The 27176-nt window shown below is 42.3% G+C and overlaps 1 long non-coding RNA gene across 1 annotated transcript; it reads right to left on the minus strand.

The window, feature by feature from the left end:
• On the minus strand, positions 1–26296 carry LOC126081931 (uncharacterized). The gene is made up of 3 exons (XR_007518475.1): positions 24417–26296; positions 23297–23329; positions 1–204 (listed from the first exon to the last, which is right to left on the minus strand). It is a non-coding gene; the product is annotated as an uncharacterized LOC126081931 (long non-coding RNA).
• Positions 26297–27176: the final 880 nt, after the last annotated feature.

A 27176-nucleotide genomic window follows, 5' to 3' on the forward strand; every position in this document is an offset into this window, starting at 1 on the left:
TTTTCTTATTTTAAATCCCACAATCCACTCTTCTCATAGGTAAAATATTTAAAAGTTAATTAAATGTTAAGCATTTTACTTACATGTCACAAATAGTTGTCTTGGGTTGCTGTTTTTTTTTTTTTTTCTGTTGGCCTGGTAAGTTTTTGTTTTAGATAACTTGCCGCATATTTAGAAGAGTCTCATCAACTAGGGAGAATTCAGCTGAAAACAGGAAATGATATTGAGGGTTCTGGAAATTATGCCACTCCAGGGGTGAGTTATATTTAATATAAAGAGATAACAGAGGGATCTTTGCATTATTTCTGAATACTTGAAGAGAAAATATGTTTCCCAGTTGTTTCTGTTACAAGACATTAAAAGGGGTTTCCAAAGTGAGGTCCCAGACATGGAATTTTCATATCATTAGCACACAGATAAACAAATGCTATTCTGAATTTCTGGACTATACGCCCTTAACTATCAGATATTTTCAATATCTAAATAGGAAGTGCTGAATTAGCACCTTCTGCTGTATCTGAGTAATATAGCTATTTCTTTCATAGCATCACAAAACTTTGCAAAATCTAGACTGGCACAAAAATTTCGTTAGTTGTAATTACACATAAAAAAATTTTTTTTTTTTACATATAAGATTATATAATTTAAGAGACTCATCTGTTGTCAAGCTTCAGAATTTTATTTTCACCTATAGTAAAAAAGATAAAGATTTTTTTTCATTCAATAACCACCATACGAACAAGTTCAAAATATAAACATGGCTAATTTGTAGTAAATAATTCCAACTTAGTCTACTAAAGGAAAAAATATCAAATAGTAGCATAAACATGGACTAAATTAAAGACTGGTTTGTATGATATATGCATTGTATTTACACATTTTTTAAATGAGCAGCAAATTGTTATTTACTCTCAAACTTATGGTCAACTAAATTAAGCTTTCTAGTTGATGGCCAGAATCATTTTGAACTATTTTTTAAAAACTACACATTGATCAAAATTTGAGACACATCTATGAAGGGCTTGAGAACTCAATGTCCTATACCATACCAGTAGAGAACCATTACATTTGATTAACAACAAAATAACTTATTTCTGCAAGTATGATTTTTTTTATGATATACTATGTTATAATACAAGTTTCCTATACAATGTTGTAATACAAATTTCCCATTGATTGACCCTCGTATCTCTTCATTACCAACTTTGTTTTTATCACTATTATTTACACTGATCAGAATACAGAAGAAAGAATATGGCATCCATGCCTAAGGGAGTTTGCATCTTAGTTGGACTTTGAATTCACATTTGCATGATTTACAATTATAAAATATTATTCATAATTATTTAATAAGTAATGAAATGTGGTGAGGGCTGTAGCGGAAAAAAATTTAAAGGACATTATTGAGGATGCAGAACTTAACCTGATCTTTTAGGATGTTTAAAATAGCCAGAGAATAGAAAGTAGAACACGTTCCAAACAGAATTACTAATTAAAAAAAAAGTCAAAGGGCAGATATAACCAATAGCACTTTCTAAAAGCAATGGGGTAAAGATCTGACAGGGGTGGTATCTAATTAGCAAGCAGGGGATACAGAGGGGGCTAATATAAGTTGAGACCTGTTAGTATAACCTCTTTGCTAAATCCTTGGCTTAAAACGATAGTTTAAAAAAAGCCATTGTTTGCGATTAGCAAAGTGTAAGAGTCTGTCCAAAGAATGACAATGTTTCTCTGCCCTTAAAATAGTGACCACACTTTTTTTCTGTATGGTCAGAATTTCAAGCACAGAAACCTAAATGAATTTTCTTACATGATATAATCTTAGGACAATTTTTTTCTTTTATAAATATGTTGTAAACATTCTCATCTGTATTTAAACTCAATTTTAATTTCACATTTTTTTCCTCTGCATGATATTGCATGATAGCAACCTTTATGTCCCCTTTCTCTTTCCTATACAGTTCCCAGTTGCAGACACTATCTGCCAGCAGACAGAAGAGTTACTCATTTCTGGTTCCTGCTCCTTACCCTTCCATAGCCCACTGGATAAAGCTGGTAAGAGGAGAAAAAAGACAACTTGGGCATTTTTATTACTAGTTTTTTCTATTTCCTACCAGCTCACACCATTGAGAAAGAGTGAAAAACACCCCTCCCTGTCCATGTCTCAAGCTTCCTGGCAGAATGTGGTTTGAAATGCACATATCATAGCTGTCTTTATAACTCCCTAGATACCTGCAATTTTGGAAACATCTTTAAATATAGCTGCTTTAGCAAGATGATGCCTTATAAAATGTTTCTGTTTTATACCCTCAAGAGTGTAATTATTTTACAAAATCTTTTAATTAACATTTTAATGATTTATAGTTAAATTCAAAGGCTTTTCATAATCATAAATTATGTGTCACAGTTGTAAGGACCATAAATAAGTTGCCTTTTCCAACAGTGATGCCTACTGTAGTAAATGCTTGATTTTACACTATCTTCTACCTTGTTCCAAAAAGTCCCTATGCAACTTAAAATAATTTATGCTTAAGAAGAAAATTTGCTTGTGATTGATGTATTTCTGTATATGTTATAGTATTATCTAGAACTTAGTGCACACACTAGATATTCCATAAATGCTGAGTAACTGACATGGGCCTCTAACTCTGCAGCTGTCCCCAGTCACAGGAATGAAAGCCTTAATAATTGCTCATTTAGAATTTTTTAATTTCAGCTCACAAACACATTTCCCTTCAATTTGTGTTGTCTATTATCTAATGTTCTGAAAAACTAATAAAACATACACTCATATATTTGGAAAATTAAACTTCTGCTATTGTGTCAGTCTTCTAAGACATAAAACTTTCTGGGTTAGGGTTTCATTTTTGAGTTGCTTTGCTGAGGCTGGTTTTAAGGACGCATGTCTTTCAATTAGCCACATGGCTTTTCCCATATTAAGTGCTCCTCAAAAGTCTCTCCTTTGTGAAAACTGACATTGGGGAACTCACATGTTGCTCTACCTGTATTTAGAAATGGCAGTCCTTTCTCTTTTAAATCTTAGAAGGACAAGATGTGGTTATGTAAATCTGGAAGTGATCCTTCTCAGGTTGAGTTTTCACAACCAAAGCAAAACTGAAAACTATTCCTGACTTTTATGCTCATTAAATAAGATTATTCTGTACTAAAATTGAAAAGTAAATGTAATAGACACTTAATATTGAGGTTTTTACTCAAGCTACCAAAAGGTATTTCAGGTGTGAGATAGTCCAATTTTGTATTGACATTTGTCTAATTTTGACCTCTGACACTAAGAAAACAATTTTTGTTATTTTCAAATTGAAATGAAGAATAGCTGTCTTACACATGCTACTTTCACTGAGAATTGAAATTACTGTCATTCATATATATAGATGCTATACTGGTCTAAACCCCACTGCCGTCGAGTCGATTCCGACTCATAGTGACCCTATAGTACAGAGTAGAACTGCACCATAGAGTTTCCAAGGAGCGCCTGGCGGATTCGAACTGCTGATCTCTTGGCTAGCAGCCATAGTCCTTAACCACTATGCCACCAGGGTTTCCATACTGGTCTACTACCAATTATATATTCTTGGAGATTTCTTCACTGGGGAGAAAAAATGATGAATTTTTTTGTTAGCTTCTGCCTTAGTTATCCAGGGCTGCTATAACAGAAATACCACAAAGAGTGGTTTTAATAAATAGTAATTTATTTTCTCACAGTTTAGGAGGCTAGAAGTCTGAATTCAGGATGCCAGCTCTTGGGAAAGGCTTCCTCTCTCTGTGGACTCTGGAGGAAGAGCCTCCTCTCTTTGAGTTTCCACACCTAGGCGATTTTCATGTGGCTTGGCATCTCTCTTCTCCTACCTCTACTTCTCATTTGCTTGTTTAATCTTTTATATCTCAAAAGAGATAGACTTAAGAGACATTCTACACTAATACTGTCACATTAACATAGCAAAGAAAATCATTTCCAAATGAAACCATATGACCACAGATATAAAAACCAAACCAAACCCATTGTTTCCAACTCATAGTGATCCTATAGGACACAAAAGAACTCCCCCATAGGGTTTCCAAGGCTGTAATCTTCACGGAAAATAGAGCCCTGGTAGTGCAGTGATTAAACATTCAGCTGCTAACCAAAAGGTCACTGGTTCGAACTCACCAGATGTGGCCACCTGCTTCCCTAAAGAAACCCTATGGGACAGTTCTACTGTCCTATAGGGACTCTATGAGTTAGAATTGGCTTGATGGCAAGGACTTTATTCTTTATACAAGCATACTGCGGCATCTTTCTCTCACAGAGAAGACTGGTGCGTTTGAACCGCCGACATTATGGCAGGCAGCCAAGCACATTGCCACAGGAGTTAAGATTTAGAACGCATTTTGGGGGTACACAATTCAATCCATAACAGCTTCCACTGTAAAACAAAGTCAAACATTTTTAAGACAGTTGTTAATACGAGTTACAGAACAGTAATAGCAGCGATCACATTTCTAGTGTTTACTCTGTGCCAGCCTGTTTTAAGCATTGTATAAACCATGAGAAACATGAATCATATGAATGCATTTAAATGAATTTTAAGAAATGTATAATTTAAAAGAAGGAACCCAGGTTAAATAATTTGTGTAAGGTTACACAGCTAGTAAGTATCAGAGGCAGGGCTCTAACCCAAACTTCAGTCAATCTTCACTACCCTGAAGCTTCCCACATTGAATTTTTAGTGCCCTTTATTTTTTTTTTTTTTTGATTATTTAAAAAGAAAAACTTTTCAAGTATCATGTGCAGCTTTGTCATCATTAAAGGACTCTTCAAAGACACTTTGGAACAAGTGATCTAATACACAATGATAGGTGATCTATGTCAGTCACCGATTAAGGCTTGTAAACATTTTATGTAGTTGTGTATTTAGAACAGTACACAATTGCCTCTAACAAAATGATGGCTGTTAGGATAAAGAGAATCCTGCAAATGCTTCAGATACATCTTCCCTCAAAACAGAATTTTTATTACATAAAATATATACATGTAAATACACATATGCACCTATACTAAATATGTAAATATGCCCACAGGAACACTGTTATAGATTGAACTGTGTCCTGAAAAAATACCAAACCAAAAGCTACTGCCGATCCTAACCTCTACACCTGTGGTTACAATCCCATTTGGGACTGGGCTGTCTTTACTACATTAAAGACCGGATTAACATAAAGTGTACTTTGAGTCAATTTCTTTTGAGGTAAGACAGGCTAAACACAAACTAGCAGAGATGGGGTAAGATACATGCCAAGACACATGGAGATCTCCAAGAAACCAGGAAGTAGAAGCTGAAGAGACAAGGACATTCCTCTAGAGCCAACAGAGAGAGAAAGTCTTCCCCTAGAGCTAGCACCCTAAATCAGATGTCTAGCTTCCTAAACTGTGAGAAAATAAGTTTGACTGTTGGAGTCATCCACTTGTGGTATTTCTGCCATAGCAGCACTAGATAACTAAGGCATAATTTGGTATGAGAAGAGTGGGGTGCTGCTCTAACAGATACCTAAAATGTAGAAGTGTTTTAGAATTGCGTAATGGGTAGAGGCCGGAAGAGTTTAGTAGTAAAGGCCTACAGAGTCCTGAAGAGCTTGGCTGCTAACCAAAAGGCTGGCAGTTTGAATCTACCAGCCTCTCCTTGGAAACCCTCTAGGGCCCTTCTACTCTGTCCTATAGGGTTGCTATGAGTTGGAATTGACGGCAGTGAGTTTGGTTTTTAACAGTAAAAGCAGATTGCCTTGAAGAGACTGGTGGTAGAATTATGGATGTCAAAGGCAAATCTGGTGAGGGTTCAGAAGGAAGTGAGGAGAGCTATAGAGAAAGTATCTTAAAGAATACATATGGCATGAGCAATAGAATGTTGCTAGAAATGTGGACATTTAAATGCACTTCTGGTGAGACTTTAAAAGAAAATAATGAACTGATTGGACAAGGGAGGAAGAGCGACGCTTTTTATGCAGTGGCAAAGAACTTGTCTGAATTATGTCCAAATGTTTGGTGGAAGGTAGAACTTGTAAGTGATCAACTTGGATATCTGGTTAATGAGATTTCTAAGCAAGATCTGGAAAATTCTGTAGTGGAAGCTAAGGACATGTGTCCTAGACTTTTCACCAAGAACGTGTCTACACAATCTTTTGTTAAAGAGATTAAGCCTGTGACTGATGGCTCTAACTAAGTACCACATCGGAAAACCCATCAGCTTAGACTAAATGGGACAGAAAAAGATAAATGAAAGAACGCTGTCTGCCTCTTGAACTCCACACAAGCAACAGGTCAAAGGAGCTACATCTGTTGTCCTCCAAGAAAAGAAAGGACCATCTCTGGAGCAGCTTAGAATTCAGTGGGACTGTTGGAAGGAGCACAGGATGCAGGCGGCCTCAATTTCATAGGGTGGAAGCACATCTGCTGTGTTTCAAAGTGTGGGGCGATGGCCTCCTAGTTTTCAAAGAGTCAGATCTTCACCAACTTGGCTCAGGAGTGTGGGACTACTGTTCCCAAGTGCCAGGGGGATGGGGTCGCTGCCTAAAACTGAGGGATCAGGGCTGCCATGTCCAAGGAACAGAAGACCAGGGCCTGTCAGGGCCAAGGGAGTACTGTCGCCACTCAGATGGACTAGAAAAATGAGGCTGCCTAAAGCCAAGTGAGCAGAGTTGCAATTCCAGAGGGCCTGGAAGGTAGAGCTGAAGCCCAGGGCTGAGTGGCCTCCACCCAGAAGCCAGAGAATATGGCCAACACCCAGAGTCTGGAGGGAAAGGCCATTGCCCAGATGTCCTCAGAGAACAGAGGATTATTTTGAAGACTTGAGAGCTAACGTAATTTGTTCTACTGGGTTTTTGACTTGCTTGGTGCCTACTATCACTTCTTTCCCTTCAATTTCTCTCATTTGTAATGGAAATGTCTATCTTGTGCCTGTTCCACCGTTGTACTGTGGAGGCAGATAACTTGTATTCTGCATTTCACACATTCACAGATGAAGAATTTTTTCCCAGGATGGAATATGCCTAAAGTCTCACCCATATTTGATTTAGATGATTCAGAACAGGAGATTTGGGCCCCGGAGTTGATTTAAGACTTTTGGGATGATGTAATGGGGTGAATGTGTTTTGCACTGATGAGGACATGAATTTGGGGAAGCAAAGGGTAGGATGTTATGGACTGAATTATATCCCCAAAAATATGTGTTGTAAATCCTAACCTCTATAGGATCACTATGAGTTGGAATCAACTCTATAGCAACAAGTTTTTTTTGGTATGCCTGTGATCATAATCCCTTTTGGGAATGGTTTGTCTTTATTATGTTATAAGGCAGGATTAGTGTAGGGTATGTCTTGAGTCAACCTCTTTTGGGATATAAAGGAGATTAAACAAGTGAGGAGAGCACAGACAGGGGAAGAGAGATGCCTAGCCACATGAAGACTGCCCAGGAGCAGCAGCTTAGAAGAGACAAGGAACTTCTTCCAGAGTCAGCAGAGATATAAAGCCTTACCCTAGAGCTGGCACCCTGAATTCATGTTTCTAGTGGCACGGTGGTTAAGAGCTCAATCTGCTAACCAAAAGGTCGGCAGTTCAAATTCACCAGTCGCAACCTGGAAACCCTATGGGTAGTTCTACTCTGTCCTACAGGGTAGCTATGAGTTGGAATTAGCTTGACGGCAACGGGTTTGGTTTTTTGTTTTAACTATGAGAAAATTAATTTATGTTCATTAAAGCCATCTACTTGTGGTATTTCTGTTATGGCAGCACTAAATAACTAAGACAAACACACTTCCAGCCTAGAGAAGTTAGATTCTTATCCGTAGGAAACTAAAGGAAGTCAAGAAGATGAAAATTTAACAGAAGAGAATGTATAAAACCTGGTACAGGACAGAAAAAATATGTAAAACTTAGCTAGTAGTTAAGATTTGCTGATAATACCTGTGTCAAGCAATATTCTAAGTCCTTTATATATATTAAGTTATTCAATCACCACAACAACCCTTTGAAGAAGGTACAGATACTATATCACTTTACAAATAAAGAAACAGCCTCAGCAAGGATAACTAACACGCCCAAGATCACATGGCTAGGGTAAGGTGGAGCCAAGGTTTGAATGCAGTCTATCTGGCTTCAGAGCTCACATTCCTCATCGCTAATAGGCTAGGGTTTTTTTGTCTGTTTTTAAAATCAAGACTGCAATATCCTCCCAACATGGGAAAATATTAAATTAGTGTACGTGATTAAAGGTACTATCACGTCAATTTAACTGATTTATGCTAGCAAGAACATTGTCCTTGTTTTGTAATAAACCAACAAACCAACATAAAGACTAAAAGTTAATGAGAATGTAATTTTAAAAGGACCAAATATAACTGTGGATTCTTGAACTGTTACTAGATGATAACTGTTCTGATCATGCCTTAAATATATTATGACCACATAAGCCACAATGTAACTGTTTATTTACAAGTGTCACAGACTCCTATATTTAACCACATATCTGATTCTGTGTCACCTAATTAAATGCTTAAGTCCAACAATTTCAATCTGGTAGTCTAATGCTTAATATCAAAGATATCTAGAGACATAATAACAAATGGGAGAAGTTCATTTCATGGTGCATTTTACAACCAATTTCAAGAACTGACATGGATGAACCACCACCTACCTTTCACTTAATGACCCAAGTCTTCCTTCAAATACTCCCAGTGATTTTAACATCACCATATATCAAACAGAAGAAAATCCCTGTGAAACTATCAAATACATTTTACATTTGTCTCTGATAGCAGTTTTCATTGTTACTTAGCTAGTTCCACGTCAAGTCCATCACATAGTTGGTTAAATTAGAGGGCATCATTTATACTCAAAGAAAAAGGTAGTTTACCTTAAATTATGGTGACTGGAGAAAAGGAGATTTAATTAAAGGAGTTTGAATGGATGGCTACTTGTGAAATTTGTCTTATACAAACGTACAAGCCCTTTTAAAGAAAATGCAGTGCCTATTCTATACACTGCTTTATTCCAAAATATACTGATTTCAGTAACACAAGTGTTAACACAATCATTTGTCTTGTAAGTCATGACAAGACTCACCTAGGCAATTCATAAAAATAACTGAAAAAGATTATAACTGAATACAGTCCTAAATACTAACCTAGTTTTCTCTAATCCAAGTCAATCTAACTCTTAGATGGTCATCAGTTGAACATGAACTTTCCTGGTGTTTAAAGCCAAAGTAGTGGTTCTGATTATTCCCAAATATTTACATCTTCTCCACAGCCACATGTGCCTTTGATGTTTCAGTTATCTGAAAACAGTTCACTGGCAAATGGACATCTATATAATCTGACCTAGAAGTATTAGCTCTGCCTTCAACAATTTGACTCCATTTTGAACATCAGAATCTCCTGTTTTTCTTCTTCCCCCAAACCATTTTATAAAATGGCCAATAGAGTCCTAGTTTCTGTCCCGACTTTCACAACTACACATTTAGTTATATCTTTAAGAAGCTGTTTTATCATTTTTACTACTGAAGGAGTCTGGGAAAAGACTTGTTAGGAAAGCTTCCTTCTTCACAGCTAGGATCAACAGAAAAATCAGACATGTTTATTCTTTCAGTTACTACAGTAAGTTGCCTGGTTACAAACGTCCAACTTATGGACAAGCCGTACTTGCCCTTTAATGTTATGTAAATTTACCCTCACTTTGAAATGATTGAACAAATCCCTAAACCACAAAAAAACAAAAAACAAACTTACTGCCATCGAGTCGATTCTGACTCATAGCAACCCTACAGGACAGAGTAGAACTGCCCCATAGAACTGCCAAAACATCAAGGAACACATACTTGGCCCTATGATCATTATAGGGTAATGCTATTCAGCTATATGCACCCCTCCTAATGGAGCCAGCTTTGCTCTTCTCTGAAGCATGCTGGGGATGAACTTGGGATGGACTCAGGCTAAGGTACAAGGCCGGGAGTGGTGTGACTGGGCTAGTGGCCAAGGCACGCCTTAGCAAGGCGTTGCTAAGGTTCTAAATCTTTATGGAAGCAGACTGCCACACTTTTCTCCCAGGGAGTGGCTCGAACCACTAACATTTCGGTTTACAGCCAAGCAGTTTAACCACTGCAACACCAGGACTCCTTGAACCAGCCCCTACAGCAACAAATTCATCAAAATCACCTTCACTTCCTGCATGTGCAGCTTCTAAATAACTGAAAAGGCTTCAAGACTTTTCTTGCACTAAACTAAGGCTAAATAAGATGCACCTGGTCCAACTTAACTACAAATTCAACTTAAAGGCACACTTGGGAATGGATCTTGTTCGTAACCCGGGGACTGCCTGAACTTCTAACCCAGTCCTAGAAATCTGTATCTATTGCCTCAGCCAAGCAGTTGCGATAATTCAACTTAACAGAAAACACATGGAATCACCATGAGTCAGACTGATTCAATGGAAGCTGGTTTTAATATGCACCTAACTGAGTCCAATACTGAACCACGTGCTATGACATTTGTGTAAAACTCAATAGTATCAAGAATAGCTGGTAGCATTTGCTTCCATTGTGTCAAGCACTGTACTAATAACAACTTGATTTTCACAATATGATTTGAGATGAGTATTATTAAATATCAGTAAAAATTAGAGTGAAAAATATTTAATAAATACTAATTGAAAATGTTTATTTACCGACATAAAAACTAAATCTTTGGAAAGTTAATCACACTGGTAAAGGTCTCACAGCCAAGCCAAAGGAATTATTAGAGTATAATGATTTTATTAAAAGAGTTAAGACTTGTTAGTGTCTATAAGGAAAGTTCTCCTTCTCCCACTATTCTTTCATCCATCTTCTCTGGGTTAGTTTCTTCCTAGTTCCTAGATAAAACCTCAGGAAATATTCATAGCTTTCATGTCCTCTTTTAGTCAGAAGAGTAGTTTCATTTCATTAATTTAAATGTCTACTTAATGATCAAAATCACATATCATACAAAAGTAAAATATCCTTTTCCCAGGATGAGAAGCCTGTAGTAGTGAGAATAAGGTGCTTTCTTCTCTCTGATTTATTAGACTAGCTCAGTACAGCTCAGATCTAGCGGGAAAAGGGACTCCTGGTTTGGGGGTTGGGGGAGGAACATATTTGTAATTCTTCAAAAGTATTATCTACTGGGAACTCTGTACTTCCTATGACATGGATGTTGTCTCTTTCAGCTGGTGGCTTCCACTTGCTTCCCTCAACCCCTCGGCTTCCAGAAGTCCCTTTGTCCCTCTTGGGTGGAAAACCTTGCAAAATTGCTTCAGGCTAGCTTCCTCCAAAGCATCAACAGGAGGAACTTATACAACCTACCCTGCTGTACATGTCAGTGCAGCTCATTTGCAATGGAGCACTCTACCTCTCTGGTCAGTCAGGGGTGTTTCAGGCTCTCATCTTTAGACTTTTCAGGCGCACATAAACATTAATTGCCAAAACAACAAGGAACACAGACTTGGCCCTGTCATTGTTGTAGGGTAATGCTATTCAGCTATATGCACGCCTCCTAATGCAGCCAGCTTTGCTCTTCTCTGAAGCATGCTGGGGATGAACTCGGGATGGACTCAGGCTAAGGTACGAGGCCGGGAGTGGTGTGACTGGGCCAGTGGCCAAGGCCAAGGAACGCCTTAGCAACAAGAAGAAAAACATCTGGGCCTGGATGTGAAGTCCCTGGGAATGCTGGCTGCCCAAGAACGTGGGAAAAAAACAATAAGCCTTGGTCCCAGCTGGAACAGTATACAAGCTGTGTCCCCTGCTAGGCAGTTGCAGAGCACTAAACTGGTCCAGCCACCACCCTGGGCCAACAGTCTGTAAATAAGCTTCTCAATAAACCATATGTCATCACTGCTGGTTTTGGAGTCTTTCTTCAGTCTCTTGGAGACACGGCCAACCTTGGGTTCAGGTGCCACTGCACTGTTACACACCAACTAGAGAGCCAGCTAGGAGATCGAGGAAACTGTGAGCACTGGACATGTGGTGGGGAGAGGGACCTTGACAGAAGGAATCCCAGGACGGCCCCTGTCCACCATGTCAGGTGGGTGGGGTCAGATGGCCCCTGTCTTTCATGTGGGGCTTGGGGATGGACCCTGTCCTCCATGGACAGGTTCAGATGGCCTCTGCCCTCCATGTAGGGGGGAGGTCGCAGCTATCTTGGATAAGTGGAGCCCACTGCATGAATATGGGGATGCCCCAAAAATGCCTAAGGACATTGAACATATGCTGTGTCAGCAGGAGGCCTCAACGCAAAAGCAGGATTGCCACACTGAGGCAGCTAGTGTGGGATGGCTCCTCCTGGCAGCACTGAGGGGGTGCCCAATGTGAAGATAGCCACTACGGTCCTAATTAGGCAGCTGGAAGCAGAGCTGCAACTGGAGGATTTGCATGCAGCACATTCCTCGTCCACTGAAATATCAGTGTCTTGTCTGCAGGAGCAAGAGGCATCTGTGGAGGAAACCTTGGGTTGGCCAGAGACCGCTTTGTGGGGAAGCCTGACCTGTATGATTTTCTGTGGGGGAAATCCCAGGTTGGCCAGTGAAGCCCAGCTAGCTCAGCTGGTAGAGAATGGGACTGTAGATAGCTGGAGGAGCTAAGCAGGTCCCTGGCAGGAGAAGAGCCTATAACATCCAGTACAAAGCAAGAGTTAAAACAGCAGGGAAAAAAGGAAAAAAAAAAAAAAAAAAAGGAAGCAAAAAGTCCTTCAATATAGCTTGTGTGAGCAACCTTGAAGAGACCTCAGAGGCCCTCTCTGGAATTCTTGGATAGCTGCCCCTGCCAAAATAACCAATCAGCAACATAGTTGCAACTGCAACAGTAATGGGAAAATTAAAATAGCTGGACCATCTCCAGGTTACCAGGCAACTGGGCTGGACCCATGCTCGCACTTGGTATGGCGGAGGCTTGGCTCCACTAATGAGTGACAGCTCTGCCAACTTTTCCCAGATCTTCTTTCAGAAATAATTAAGACCGAGAATTAAGCCTAGGTGTCTCTGTCACCAGGCAGAGCCAAAGGCCTTATGTTACAATTAAAGTTCAATGAGGTAAACTTTGGGATCTGAGGTCACTATCATTGAGACACTTGCCCAAGCCTGACTATGGGTAAGTCCTTTTGGGGCCCCTACGAACCCTTATTGTATATACTTATGCTGTTGATGTATTAATGCATACCTCAGTAGATATTTTCCTCCAAGTCCTGATTGGAATTGCTGCAGTTACGGCCATTTTTCCCCCACATGTCTGTCAGTTTGTCATACTGAAGGGGCTTGCATGTTGCTGTGATGCTGGAAGCCATGTCACCAGTATTCAGACACCAGCAGGGCCACCCATGGTCGACAGGTTTCAGCTGAGCATCTGGACTAAGACAGGCTAGGAAGAAGGACCCGGCAGCTACTTCTGAAAAGAATTAGCCAGTGAAAACCTTATGAATAGCAGCAGAACGCTACCTGATACAGTGCCAAAAAATGAGCCCCTAGGTTGGAAGGTACTCCAAAGACAACTGGGGAAGAGCTGCTTCTTCAGAGTAGTGTGGACCTTAATGATATGGATGGTGTAAAGCTGTCAGGACCTTCATTTGCTGATGTGGCATGATTCAAAATGAGAAGAAACAGCTGCGAACATCCTAGAATAACTGGAACATGGAATGTAGGAAATTTTCTAGGAAAATTGGAAATCATCAAAAATGAAATGGAATCCATAAACATCAGTAGCTTAGGCATTAGTGAGCTGAAATGAACTGGTATTGGTCATTTTGAATCAATCATATGGTCTACTATGCCAGGAATGACAACTTGAAGAGGAATGGTGTTGTATTCATTGTCAAAAAGAACATTTTAAGATCTATCCTGAAGTACAATGCTGTCAGTGATAGGATAATATCCACACACCTACAAGGAAGACTAGTTAATACAACTATTATTCAAGTCTACACACCAACCACTAAGACCAAGGATGAAGAAACTTAAGATTTTTATCAGCTTCCACAATCTGAAATTTATTGAACATGCAATCAGACAGAATGCGTTGATAATTACCGGTGATTGGAATGCAAAAGTTGGAACCAAAAAAAAAGGGTTGGTAGTTGGAAAATATGGCCTTGGTAATAGAAAAAAAATGCCAGGGATCAAATGATAGAATTTCACAGGACCAATGACTTCTTCATTTCAAATACCTTTTTTCACCAACATAAATGGCAACCATATACATGGCCTGGCCAGATGGAAAACACAGGAATCAAATCAACTACATCTGTGGAAAGAGACGATGGAAAAGCTCAATATCGTCAGTCAAAATAAGGCCAGAGGCCAACTGTGGAACAGACCATCAATTGCTTATATTCAAGTTCAAGCTGAAACTGAAGAAAATCAGAGCAAGTCCTCAAGAACCAAAATACGACCTCGCGTATATGCCACCTGAATTTAGAGACCATCTCAAGAACAGATTTGACATGTTGAACAATAATGACCGAAGACCAGATAAGTTGTGGAAGGATATCATATATGAACAAAGCAAGAGGTCATTGAAAAGTCAAGAAAGAAAAGACCAAGATGGATATCAGAGGAGACTCTGAAACTTGGTCTCAAATGTCGAGCAGCTAAAGGAAAAGGAAGAAATGATGAAGCAAAAGAACTGAACAGACGATTTCAAAGGGCAGCTCAAGAGGACAAAGTATTATAATTACATGTGCAAAGAGCTGGAGATAGAAAACCGAAAGGGAAGAACACGCTCAGCTGAAAGAACTGAAGAGCTGCAGTAGTGAAGGATTCTATGGGGAAAATATTAAACAACGCAGGAAGCATCAAAAGAAGATGGAAGGAATACACAGAGTCATTACGCCAAAAAGAATTAGTCGACTTTCAACCATCTCAAGAGGTAGCATCTAATCAGGAACTGATGATACTTAAGGAAGAAGTCCAAGCTGCATTGAAGGCATTGGAGAAAAACAAGGCTCCAGGAATTGATGGAATATCAAATGAGATGTTTCAACAAACGGATATACCACAACGGAAGTGCTTACTCATCTATGCCAAGAAATACGGAAGACAGCTTCCTGACCAACGACTGGAAGAGATCCATATTTATGCCTATTCCCAAGAAAGATGATCCAATAGAATGTGGAAATTATGGAACAATATCATTAATATCACACGCAAGCAAAAACCTTGCTGAAGATCATTCAAAAGCGGCTGTAGGAGTATATTAACAGGGAACTGCCAGAAATTCAGGCTGGATTCAGAAAAGGACGTGGAACCAGAGATATCATTGCTAATGTCAAATGGCTCCTGGCTGAAAGCAGAGAATACCAGAAAGATGTTTACCTGTGTTTTACTGACTATGCAAAGGCATTTGACTGTGTGAATCATAACAAATTATGGATAACATTGTGAAAAATGGGAATTCCAGAACCCTTAATTGTGCTCATGAAGAACCTGTACATAGGTCAAGAGGGAGTTGTTTAGACAGAACAAGGGGATACTGAGTGTTTTAAAGTCAGGAAAGGTGTGCGTCAGGGTTGTATCCTATTCAGTCTGTATGTTGAGCAAACAATATGAGAAGCTGGACTATATGAAGAAGAACGGGCATCAGGATTGGAGAAGACTCATTAACAACCTGCATTATGCAGATGACACAACCTTGCCTGCTGAAAGCGAAGAGGACTCGAAGCACTTATTAACGAAGATCAAAGACCACAGCCTTTAGTATGGATTACACCTCAACATAAAGAAAACAAAAATCCTCACAACTGGACCAATAAGGAACATCATGATAAAAGGAGAAAAGACTGAAGTTATCAAGGATTTCATTTTACTTGGATCCACAATCAACAGCCATGGAAGCAGCAGTCAAGAAATCAAAAGACGCATTGCACCAGGCAAATCTCCTGCAAAGGACCTCTTTAAAGTGCTGAAAAGCAAAGATGTCACCTTGAAGACTAAGGTGTGCCTGACACTAGCCATGGTATTTTCAATCACCTCACATGCATGTGAAAGCTGGACAATGAATAAGGAAGACCAAAGAAGAATGGATACCTTTGAATTGTGTTGGCGAAGAATATTGAATATACCATGGACTGCCAAAAGAATGAACAAATCTGTCTTGGAGGAAGTACAACCAGAATTCTCCTTAGAAGCAAGGATGGTGAGACTGTGTCTTACATACTTCGGACATGTTGTCAGGAGGGATCAGTCTCTGGAGAAGGACATCATGCTTTGTAGAGTACAGGGTCAGCAGAAAAGAGGAAGACACTCAGTGAGGTGGACAGACACAGTGGCTGCAAGAATGGGCTCAAGCATTAACAATGATTTTAAGGATGGCTCAGAACCGGGCAGTGTTTCATTCTGTCGTGCATAGGGTCACTATGAGTCAGTAACAACTCAACGGCACCTAAAAACAATAACAGGGCCATTTTTAGAGGCACACAGAAACTGTGACGTGGGCTATAGCTAATAGCCTGGCCATTCAGTCTGGCCACTGACAACCCTCAGACTGAAATATAAAGAAGGTCCCTATGGATGAGACATCTGGACAAAAAAAACCAAAATCAGTTCTGCTCCTGATAAGCTTTTGTTACTTGTGTGAACAGTCATCAGAAAAGCCCCTATGCTGACAGTAGAAAACAACCAACAAGCAGACTGGTCTTACCAGTTGACTGCAGAGGCTGAAACACTGTCTGCTCCAGAGCAAACAGATGTGCAACCGACCACCTCCTGGATTTAAGAGAGGACGGTCCATGCAGATTCACATACCACCTTAGACTGGGCCTACACGCATGGATTGCCACTATCATCAGAAAAAGCCAGACAGCACAGGGAAGCTGACCTGCCTACAAGACCCTGGCCAAGGCTAAAACCTGTTCAGGGACAGATTCCTGAGCCAACAGGCCAGGGTGTTCTCAGCAGGTAAATCATATCGGGGCTTTTTATCCTATACAGAGGCTTCCACTGGATCTTGAATGAACTCTTCACATTCGTTATCACCCCAAGTCATAGAGGCAGTTGAGCACTTCAATGGACAAGTTTAAAGGGCTGATAGGAGGGGACAAGACAACCCCAGCCTGGACCATGCATCTCAGGCAAGCAGTCTGGGGTCTCAATGCAGCAGTTCTCTGCAAGGGCATTTCTTATTTGTGCCATATGTTTGATCAAACTGTCTGTTCTATAAAATGTGTTTCTTTGGTACACAATTGTTCCACAAAAGATCTGCGCTCCACAAAGGCAGTGACCAGAGAGGAAGAGAGGAGGCCAAGCCTACAGCCCCCCACCCCTGCCAAGGGGTGGGAGCCTCCCTGGCCCCTCAACTAGGGGTATGGCCAAGGTGCCCCCTGGGTGCAGGAAGCCCTCCACCTGGTGATGGGGGACTGGAGGCCATACGCTGAAATGATCATACACTGGACCCCCACTAACAAGCAACATGTTTTGGTTTTGGTGGACACCAGAGCAGAATGCACTCTTATTTGCGGTAACCTGAACAGGCTTAAAGGGCCACTAAGCCATTGATGGACGTGGAGGCAGGGCCATCAGGGTGTGCCAAATCAAACTAGTGGTGGAGATTGGAAGCCTACCCCCAAAGGCCCCAGGTATGCATACGTAGCCCCAGTACCAGGGTACATTCTGGGCACAGATATCCTGGTAGGGCTGGAGTTGCAGACCTCCTCAGGCTAGTTCCACCTGTGAGTGAGAGCCGTAAAAACTGTAGTAGTACAAGGTACTGCTAAATGGTCCCCTATGTGGTTGCCCTCCCCAGCTCGATTCGTAGCCCTTAAGCAGAACTGCCTCCCTGCAAGGCACCAAAAAATCACTGAGACCATGCACAAGCTGCACCGAGTGGGGATTCTGAGACAGGCCGAGAACCCCTTCAATAGTCCTGTCTGGCCAGTGAGCAAGCCAGACGGCTCCTGAGAATGATGGTAGGCTACCAGGAATTGAATAAGGTGACTCCCCTTTGTCCGCAGCTGCACCCGACATCGCGCAGATGATGGAACAAATGGGGGAGGCACTGGGCACCTATCATTTTGTGCTTAACTTGGCTAACACTTTCTTTAGCATCCCTCTACACCCAGACAGCCAGGACCAGTTTGCCTTCAGTTGGGAGGCGAGACAGTGGACCTCCACAGTGCTCCCAGAAGGGTACCACAGGCCCACCATATGCCATGGCATGGTTGCTGCTGACCTTAAGCAGTGGACTCTCCCTGCCAGGGTGGGTGTATTCCACTATACTGATGATGTCATGCTGACCTCTGACTCGTTTGCTTCTTTGCAGACTGCAGTTGCTGAGGTAGTCATGCACCTCCAGTCGCGGGGATGGGCAGTGAACATCAGTGATAGATAAGATCCAACCCTACCCTTGCCCAGAAATTGTGAAGCAACTGAAGGCATTTGTCAGGCTCCTGGGGTATTAGCACCCCTTCATACCCCATTTGGTACAGCCCCTACGGCCCCTATATAGGTTAGTGAAAAAGGAAGTGAGACTGAGGGAGAGAGAGGCAAAAAGATTGGGTGAGAAAGTGATACGGGGGCGGAGGGGGCTAAAGTGGAAGAGACTGAGAGAGAGAGAGATTAGAAGAGACAAAGATTGGAGAGAAAGAGACAAAAGGTGAGACTGGGGAGAGTTCTAGAAAGTGAGGGTGTGAGAAGAAGAGAGAGCCCATAAGAGAGGAAGGACAGAGACACAAAGAGTGTAAAGAAAAGAGCAGTGTGGGACTGAAAGACAAAGGAAGAGGAAACGTTCCAGCAGGCAAAGTTCGCTGTAAACCAGCAGGCAAAGTTCGCTGTAAAACAAATACAGGCTTTAGGAGCGTTAATGCAGGGTCAGCCGTGCCAACTGGACGTAGCCTGTTACCCAAGGGGTACAGGTGGGTCCTATGGCAATGGCAAAGCAACAAGAGAGTGCCACTGGGATTTTAGTCCCAGTTGTGGCAAGGAGTGGAAGAGAAGTACAGCATGCTGGAGAAACAGTCATGGGCAGTGTACAATGCCCTACTGCAAGTGGAAGCAAGTCCTTAAAAAGGGCCAAGTTCCCCTTTGTTCGGAGCTTAGGAACAGGACTAATACTTCTCAACCCCTCAGGGTGATGGGTTGGACCCCTGACAACTGTGTGCTAGAACCCTGCTAGCTCTTGCCAATAGTTGGGTTTGGGAAGCAAAAGCAAAGCCTATGAACAGGCACATACCCATTGCCCAAGGGGTGGCTTTGGACATGCGGCTCGCATGGGCGGCCATACCTGCCCTATGACTGGTTGGGGTGCTGCACCTGGGGACGGTCATACATAGCTGCTAATATTTATATATACCACCCTCCCTAGTGTTCCCAGCAACTAGCAAACTGTAACAGCCTGGCACAGACACTGGTGCACATCATGATGGTTTTATCCCTTAGCCCTGTTCTCGCCCCAGGCTGCCACTACAGATGTGGAGTGGCAGGTAGAGGCGCTAGCCAGACACCAAGGCTGCATATAATGACACCAGGTGGGCTATCACCCTTCTGAATGGGGAGACTCAACAAATACAGAAGGTTGTCCTTCAGAATAGGATGGCTCTTGACATACTGACTATCGCCCAGGGCACCACCTGCGCCATGGTAAAAACTGAATCTTGTATATATCCCTAATGGCTCTAAAAATGCATCTTTGGCTCTCCAGGACTTGCAGCAACACATCACTGCTATGGAACCTGACACCACTGACCCCATCTCCAGCTGGCTGCAGTCCCTCCTATCCACTTAGCGGACAGGCTCCTGGGTGATACTGGGACTCTTATTACTATGTCTTTTTCTGTGTTGTGGGTTATACTGCATATGTGGTCTACTTTTGCAATGCTCCTCTGCATACCAAGTCCGAGAGCTATCATGGAAGAGGGAGGCGGTAAGACTGTAAGGGACATTAGGAGGGTATGCAGGGGTGGAATATAAGGTAATGCTACTCAGCTATATGTGTTCCCTCCTAATGGAGTCAGCTTTGCTCTTCTCTGAAGCATTCTGGGGATGAGCTCAGGATGGACTCCGGCTAAGGTACAAGGCCAGGGGTGGCATGACTGGGCCAGTGGCCAAGGCCAAGGAATGCCTTAGCAACAAGAAGAAAAACATCTGGACCTGCATCACACAAACAGATATATGCATACCCATGTTCCCTGCAGCACTGTTTACAATAGGAAAAAGTTGGAAGCAACCAAAGTCCCCATCAACGGATGAATGGATAAATAAATTATGGTATATTCACACAATGGAATACTACACATTGATAAAGAACAATGATAAATCTGTGAAACATTTCATAAGATGCAGGAATCTGGAAGGCATTATGTTGAGTGAAATTAGTCAGTTGCCAAAGGACAAATACTGTATGAGACCACTATTATAAGAACTCAAGAAATAGTCTAAACAGAGAAGAAAATATTCTTTGATGGTTATGAGACGGGGTAGGGAGAGAAGGAGGGGGAGGAGGATTCACTAATTAGATAGTAGATACGAACTAATTTAGGTGACATGATGGACAACACACAATACAGGAGAGGTCAGCACACTGGACTATACCAAAAGCAAAGAAGTTTCCTGAATAAACCAAATGCTTCGAAGGCCAGAGTAGTAGGGGCGAGGGTTTGGGAACCATGGTTTCAGGGGACATCTAGGTCAATTGCCATAATAAAAACTATTAAGAAAATATTCTGCATCCCATTTTGGAGAATGGCATCTGGGGTCTTAAACACTAGCAAGCGGCTAAGATGCAACAATTGGTCTCAGCCCACCTGGAGCAAAGAAGAATGACAAACACCAAAGACACAAGGTAAGCATGAGCCCAAGTGTCAGAATGGGCCACATAAATCAAAGACTACATCAGCCTGAGACCAGAAGAACTAGACAGTGCCCAGCTACAACCAATTGCTGCCATGACAGAGAACACAACACAGAATCCCTGAAGGGGCAGGAGAGCAGTGGGATGCAGACACCAAATTCTAGTAAAAAGACCAGACTTAATGGTCTGACTGAGACCAGAAGGATCCCAGTGGTCATGGTACCCAGACCATTCTTGAAGCCAACTCTTCAGACAGGGATTGGACTGGACTACAAGACAGAAAATCATACTGGTGAGGAATGCACTTCTTCGATCAAGTAGACACATCAGACTATTTGGGCAGCTCCTGTTTGGAGAGGAAAGGTGAAGGCTGAGGGGTACAGAAGCTGGCAGAAACACAGGGCGGAGAGAAGGACTGTGCTGTCTCATCAGGGGGAAAACAACTAGGAGTATATAGCAAGGTGTATACAAGGTTTTCTATGAGAGACTGACTTGATGTGTAAACTTTCACTTAAAGCACAATTAAAAAAAAAAAAAAAACACCTGGGCCTGGACGTGAAGTCCCTAGGAACGCTGGCTGACCAAGGACGTAGGAGAAAAACAATGAGCCTTGGTCACAGCTGGAATGGTATATAAGTTTGTGACCCCTGCTAAGCGGTTGCAGAGCACTAAACTGGTCCAGCCACTGCTATGGGCTGGTAGTCCCATAAGTAAGGTTCCCAATAATCCATAAGTCATGATCACTGGTTCTGGAGACTTTCTTTGGTCTCTTGGAGATGCGTCTACCTTGAGTTCAGGTGCCACTGGGTTGTTACACAATAATTGGGCACTCTGAAGTTCCTTTACTTGATTCCAACTGGGAGTGACTCCTTCTTTCACTTCCTTCCTTTATAAATGAAACATTGGTTGTCTCTTTCTCAATGGAAAACATGTGGAAGCACTTATTTGGTCCAAAGAAACTTTCTTATCAGGCCTCCTCAACATCCTCATCAAACTAACCCCTAACATGTTTCCAATAACATAAGAGTTGAGAACTAGATTTTCTCTAGTTCCTTTCCAGGCACACCTCACTGTGGAATATGCTGAGTACTAACTGTTTTCTTTCATTCCTTTGTTGAAACTCTGCCATTTTATCATCCTGTTGTGATTATTTTAGAGATTTAAATAGAAATGGAAGAATTTTCCCCAACCTATAACCTTGGAAATACCTGAGGAATATGTTAAAGAATTGAATTTGCATAGACTATCCATCCAACCAGAAACCCTGGTGGCATAGTGGTTAAGTGCTACGGCTGCTAAGCAAAGGGTCAGCAGTTCGAATCTGCCAGGTGCTCCTTGGAAACTCTATGAGGCAGTTCTACTCTGTCCTATAGGGTCACAATGAGTTGGAATCAGCTCGACGGCACTGGGTTTGGTTTTTGGTTTTGTATCCATCCAACCAACTCTATGGGGCAGTTCTATTCTGTCCTAAAGGATCGCTATGAGTCAGAATCCGCTCAATGGCAACAGGTTTGGTTTGGTTTTGGTTATCCATCCAACCAGCGCAGTGGTTAAGAGCTTGGCTGCTAACCAAAAGGTTGTCAGTTCGAATCCACCACCTGCTCCTTGGGAACTCTATGGGGCAGTTCTCTGTTCTATAGGGTTGCTATGAGTCAGAACTGACTCGATGGCAACGAGTATTCATCCAACCTAAGCAAACACAAACTAATCCTCACCAAGGAATTAACTGTTAAGTTAGATTTTAGTATCAAATGATTAATAACAGCCACAAAAAGGGATACGCATGCTTTTTGTTGCTCAGAATCCCATGGATTCAGGTATATCCATTATCTCACTCAAGAGAATAAATCTAATACTTTCATATAATGTATATAATATATACATTATAACAATCAAGACAAATAAAAATTTCTAAGCATGATCTACCAATAATAGCTTAAGTACTTGACAAAATGATATTCACCTCAGATATTAATAATTCCAGGTAGATTCCAGTGAAATGAGGATTCAGCCCTTGGTGCAATTCAGCTGCTGTCAGAGACAGGGCATGCTGTCAGAGACAGGGCATGCTGTCAGTCCGAGAAACCTGCTTAGGTTGAGTTTGCCCACTTTAAGCAGAAGACTCACCCAGGCAGCCTCAGACAAATGAAACAAGTTAGAAATTAAAGACTTAATTGGCTAATAAACTCATTCCCCCATAGCCTATAAGATTTTGAAATTTGTTCTTAAAATGCTAGGCCTGCTATAGTGAATTTAACATGTGTTGTGCCATACTCATGGCAAGAAGAAAAACTGGATAACCTTTAATAATAAAATTCAAAGTTAAAGCATTCACCATCTCACCCTACTTTATAATCTGTATTTTACTATTTTGGTTCTTCAGGAGAAAAAAATGACCGAAGGAAAATTTTTTGCATAAAAAACAAAAAAAAGTACTCAGTAGTTTATAGAGTTAGATGTTAACTTACCCATATGCCAGTCCAATGGGATTCAAGGATTTCCTAATGGGGAAGCAATGAGTAAGAGACCATGATCGGAATCACCCGGGAAATATACCCTATTTCCCTCACCCCACAGCCCCCAACCTGGTCATCTAAAGCTGTTGGGGCTGGGGAAGCTGATGAGGCATGCAGAGTTTGAAAAACAGCTGTATACCTTATTCCCACTATCCAAACCACTGATTATCTTTTAATTTTAAGGTTGAGGAAACTAGCCTCAAACTGTTAAATGGCTTGTTTGATGCCACCTAATCAATAAGCAGAGCTCCAACAAAAACCTTCAGACTCCTGCTCCATCATATATGTAACTAAAATTGTATTGAAGTAGCTTAGCTTACAGGTTTGGCATTAAACTTGTTTTCTATTCCAGAAATCTTTATCTCCTCTTCCCCTGCTAAAAAGTCTCCTTCCTAGTATTTTACATTAGGCTGATTTTCACAGAATTGTTCAATATGTGTACAGTGCCAGTGGATTTTGTTGGTTAACACAATTGGCACCAATTTTAGCTTTCTTTCATATAAAACCAACTTTATCTTTAAATGCATGCAAGGAACAGAGAACTATTTTTAAGTTTTTCTAATGATATCCTGCCACTTCTTTGTTTCCGCCAGGTCTTTGAACTGTTTATTACCCGCCTCCCTGGACCTGCTGCTGAGAATCTGCATTCTCATAAATCCACCCCAGATTTACTGAATCAGAACCTGCATTTTCTGATTCAGTAGGTCTGGGGCGAAAATGCAAATTCTCATCAGGGAGGGGTCCAAAGGGAAATAAAGCCCCGGTTTCAGCTGAATAGATTTCATTAACTAGGTCTGCTCAATGAGAGACCTCCAATTTTGTGGTCAGCATGGACTTCCTCTTTCACTGTGCTCAGCTTCAAGTTATAGTTGTTGAAGAGAGTAAGAGGTGACAGTTGAGAAGGATAAAACTTTACTATGAACATATTTATTTAAAATATTTACTGTTTGCATCCAAGGCAAATCTCCCTGCTCTCTCCACATTCCACCAACATCCCCTCAACCCCCACCACCACCAAAGAGGGGAGAAAATATTGTGAACTTAGTTGTCTAACTAAGCAGACAAAACTTACAAGCAACAGTTTTCCCAGTGAGCTGTTCCAAAAGAGACCTGGACAGAGGGAGCGGAGGGTGCGAGACTTGAGGTTGCCCTCTTCCTGCGACGTCCCACAGCGTGGACCCCACTGTGTGCAGCCCTCGGCTCCCCGTGTAGCCCCTCAAAGAAAGTATGTGCTGGCGAGAGATACTCCCTTTACCACCCTTCCATTAGGAGGACGCAGGGCGTCGGAAAGGGGGGAGACAAGGAAGTGGGGCGCGGCCTCGTGCCACGAATCAGGCCGCTTCTCATTCAGAACCTGCGCGCTCCTCAAAGGCGCCTGCTGGGGGCGCGCGTCCTGCCTCCGACCGGGGACTGTACACACCGCCTACCCTGCCACCGCACCGCTGCTGCCCCAGCCACCGGCTCCAGCCGCAGTGCAGAGGCAGCGGACCTAGGTGCCTCTCCTGGCCGGCTCACTCCATCCCTGCCCGTTAAGATCTGCGGCGTCTCCAGCCCCAGCTCCCCAGCTTCGCGCAGCAGTCCCCACAACTCCTCTTCCCCAACCCTGTCCTGTACACTCGCTAGAGCCCACGCCCCCTTGCAAAGGTCCCACAGCCGGCAGTGACACAGGTGAAAGCTCAGCCTCCTGGTGTGCCATCCTCGGACCCAACCCTTGCGTCCCCGGCTGGTCTCAGGACCACCAGGGTTCACTCTGGCTTTGGAGGCTGTAGGCTGAGAGACTGGCACCATTACTTCCCGCTAGGAAATGGTTAACACACTCCTTGTGCTCCCCAATGTCTTTCCGGCCCTGCCACCGCCCTTGCCCCTAATAAAACTACACAGAACGACAAAAGACACCATTGTACTCCTATACTATTTAAATTTTGTTTTTATTCCACTTTCCCCTCGATTATTTTTCTTCCTGGCCGTCCTCAGTGACTGCGCTTTTTCTCACCCCTCCCCTGGTCAGTTCAGACTCCAGCCGCCAGTGCAGTCATTACTCTCTCAATCCCAGCCATCCAGGGATAGATCATTGGGCACGGGTCCCTTCCCTCTCTTAGCCCTATTTATCCAGGGCCAGGTCATCCAGTACCGATCCAATCCTTCTTCTCTCCTCACCATTTACCCAGGGCCAGGTCCCTTGTGTTTCTTAGGTCCAATAATGGGTTAAAAGCAATTCACAAACTGCAGGGAAAGGGTTATCTTTAACACAGAACTAAAAAGGACACAAACTGGAAGAAAGATGGCTGGAAGGGGTTTTCAGCACAAAGCTTCCATGTCCCCCTGAGATTGACAGCACACCCACCATCTTGGATAGGCAAGGAGTTGTGCCCGCCATCTTAAGCGATAAAGAACACCCTGTTTTTAAACTATCCCCTTATTAGGTATGTTCCCTGTTTCCAGCTCAGTTGAGAAAAACAAAGACTGGGGTCTAGGACCAACTAAAATTGGAAAGAACCAGATGTGCACAATACTAGTAATCAATGTCCTTCAGATGACTTACAGATATCAGAGGCCGGGAAAAACACCCCCCTTTCGATGCCCCTAAAGTGGGCAAAACGCCATCTTTATGGCACCCCTTTCAGACTGAGCAGGCACAGAAGACCAGACTGCCCCCAGGGGGAACGCCTTTTTCTGCCAAGCCAACCGCAAGCTGACCTCGTCTTAAGGCGTTTCTGAAGACTCCCATACCCAATTTACTTTACCCATATAAACCTCCTGAGCAATTATTCAGGGAGCCACCTTGGCTACACCAGCAGCGGTGTACTCCTTTATTTGGCCAAGTAAATAAAGCTTCTTCTTTCACTTTCACCTGCTTTGTATCTTTATAGCACCGAGCAGACCTGGACCTGTCTGGTTACACCCCAGGGGACGTGCTTACCCCTCCCCCCCCCCCCCCCAGAATGTGTGTACTCTCTCCATCCTAGAAGCTCTAGTGAGTCTCCATCTTCAAAGGCCTTTATTGGCCTCACCTTGTGCTTCCTGAAGCTTAGTTAGCATCGCCCCCCCAGGTGATCCCTGTTATCAGGTCTGCCCACCACTCTTTGGCCTCAGGTGTGGTCCTGCTCTCAGGAACCAGGACCAAAAGGCCAAATCGTTTACTGCAAAGGGTTCCGTATCTGGCAGTGATCTACAAAGACAGAAGCAGCCATGGATCCACCCTGCCACCACCAACCCTTGACAGAACAGCGTTCGGATTTAAGCTATTAGGTCTACTTGGGTCTTTCTCCTAACTTTTGGAAGTGTCAAAGGTGAAACTAATGTAAACACTACAGTACTGCCAGGCTGGATGCTGAGATCATTCATTTCTTTTACACTTATTTCGACTTTCCTCTATGAAATTCCTTCTTTTTCATCCTCAGCTCCCTGTGAATAGGTTCTTTTCAAGTAATCATGAAATTTTTATCGCCATTTGAATCTAAGCAGGGTTTGCTCAACCTTGCACTACTGACATTTTAGACCTGATAATTCTGACCTTGCATTGTAGGATCTTCAGTAGCATCCTTGGTCTCTACATATTAGATGTCTGTAGTACCCCCTCAGGTATTTTACACAAAAGTGACTCCAGATAGTGCCAAAGTCTCCTTTGGGGCAAAATTATCTCCCCTTCTCCCTCAAGAACCAATGATCTAAATGACCCAAGTACCGAATCCTGTGATTCATTTACTTAGAAAAATTTACTTCTTTACAACACAGATGATCCTGGTATTCTTTAAGCAGAAAGGAGACAATATTTAGTGTTTTCCAGGGGCTATCATGTATACCTAAGTGAACCCCGATGGTACAATGGTTA

This window comes from Elephas maximus, chromosome 8 (genome assembly GCF_024166365.1).
Source record: "Elephas maximus indicus isolate mEleMax1 chromosome 8, mEleMax1 primary haplotype, whole genome shotgun sequence".
Taxonomy (NCBI): Eukaryota; Metazoa; Chordata; class Mammalia; order Proboscidea; family Elephantidae; genus Elephas; species Elephas maximus.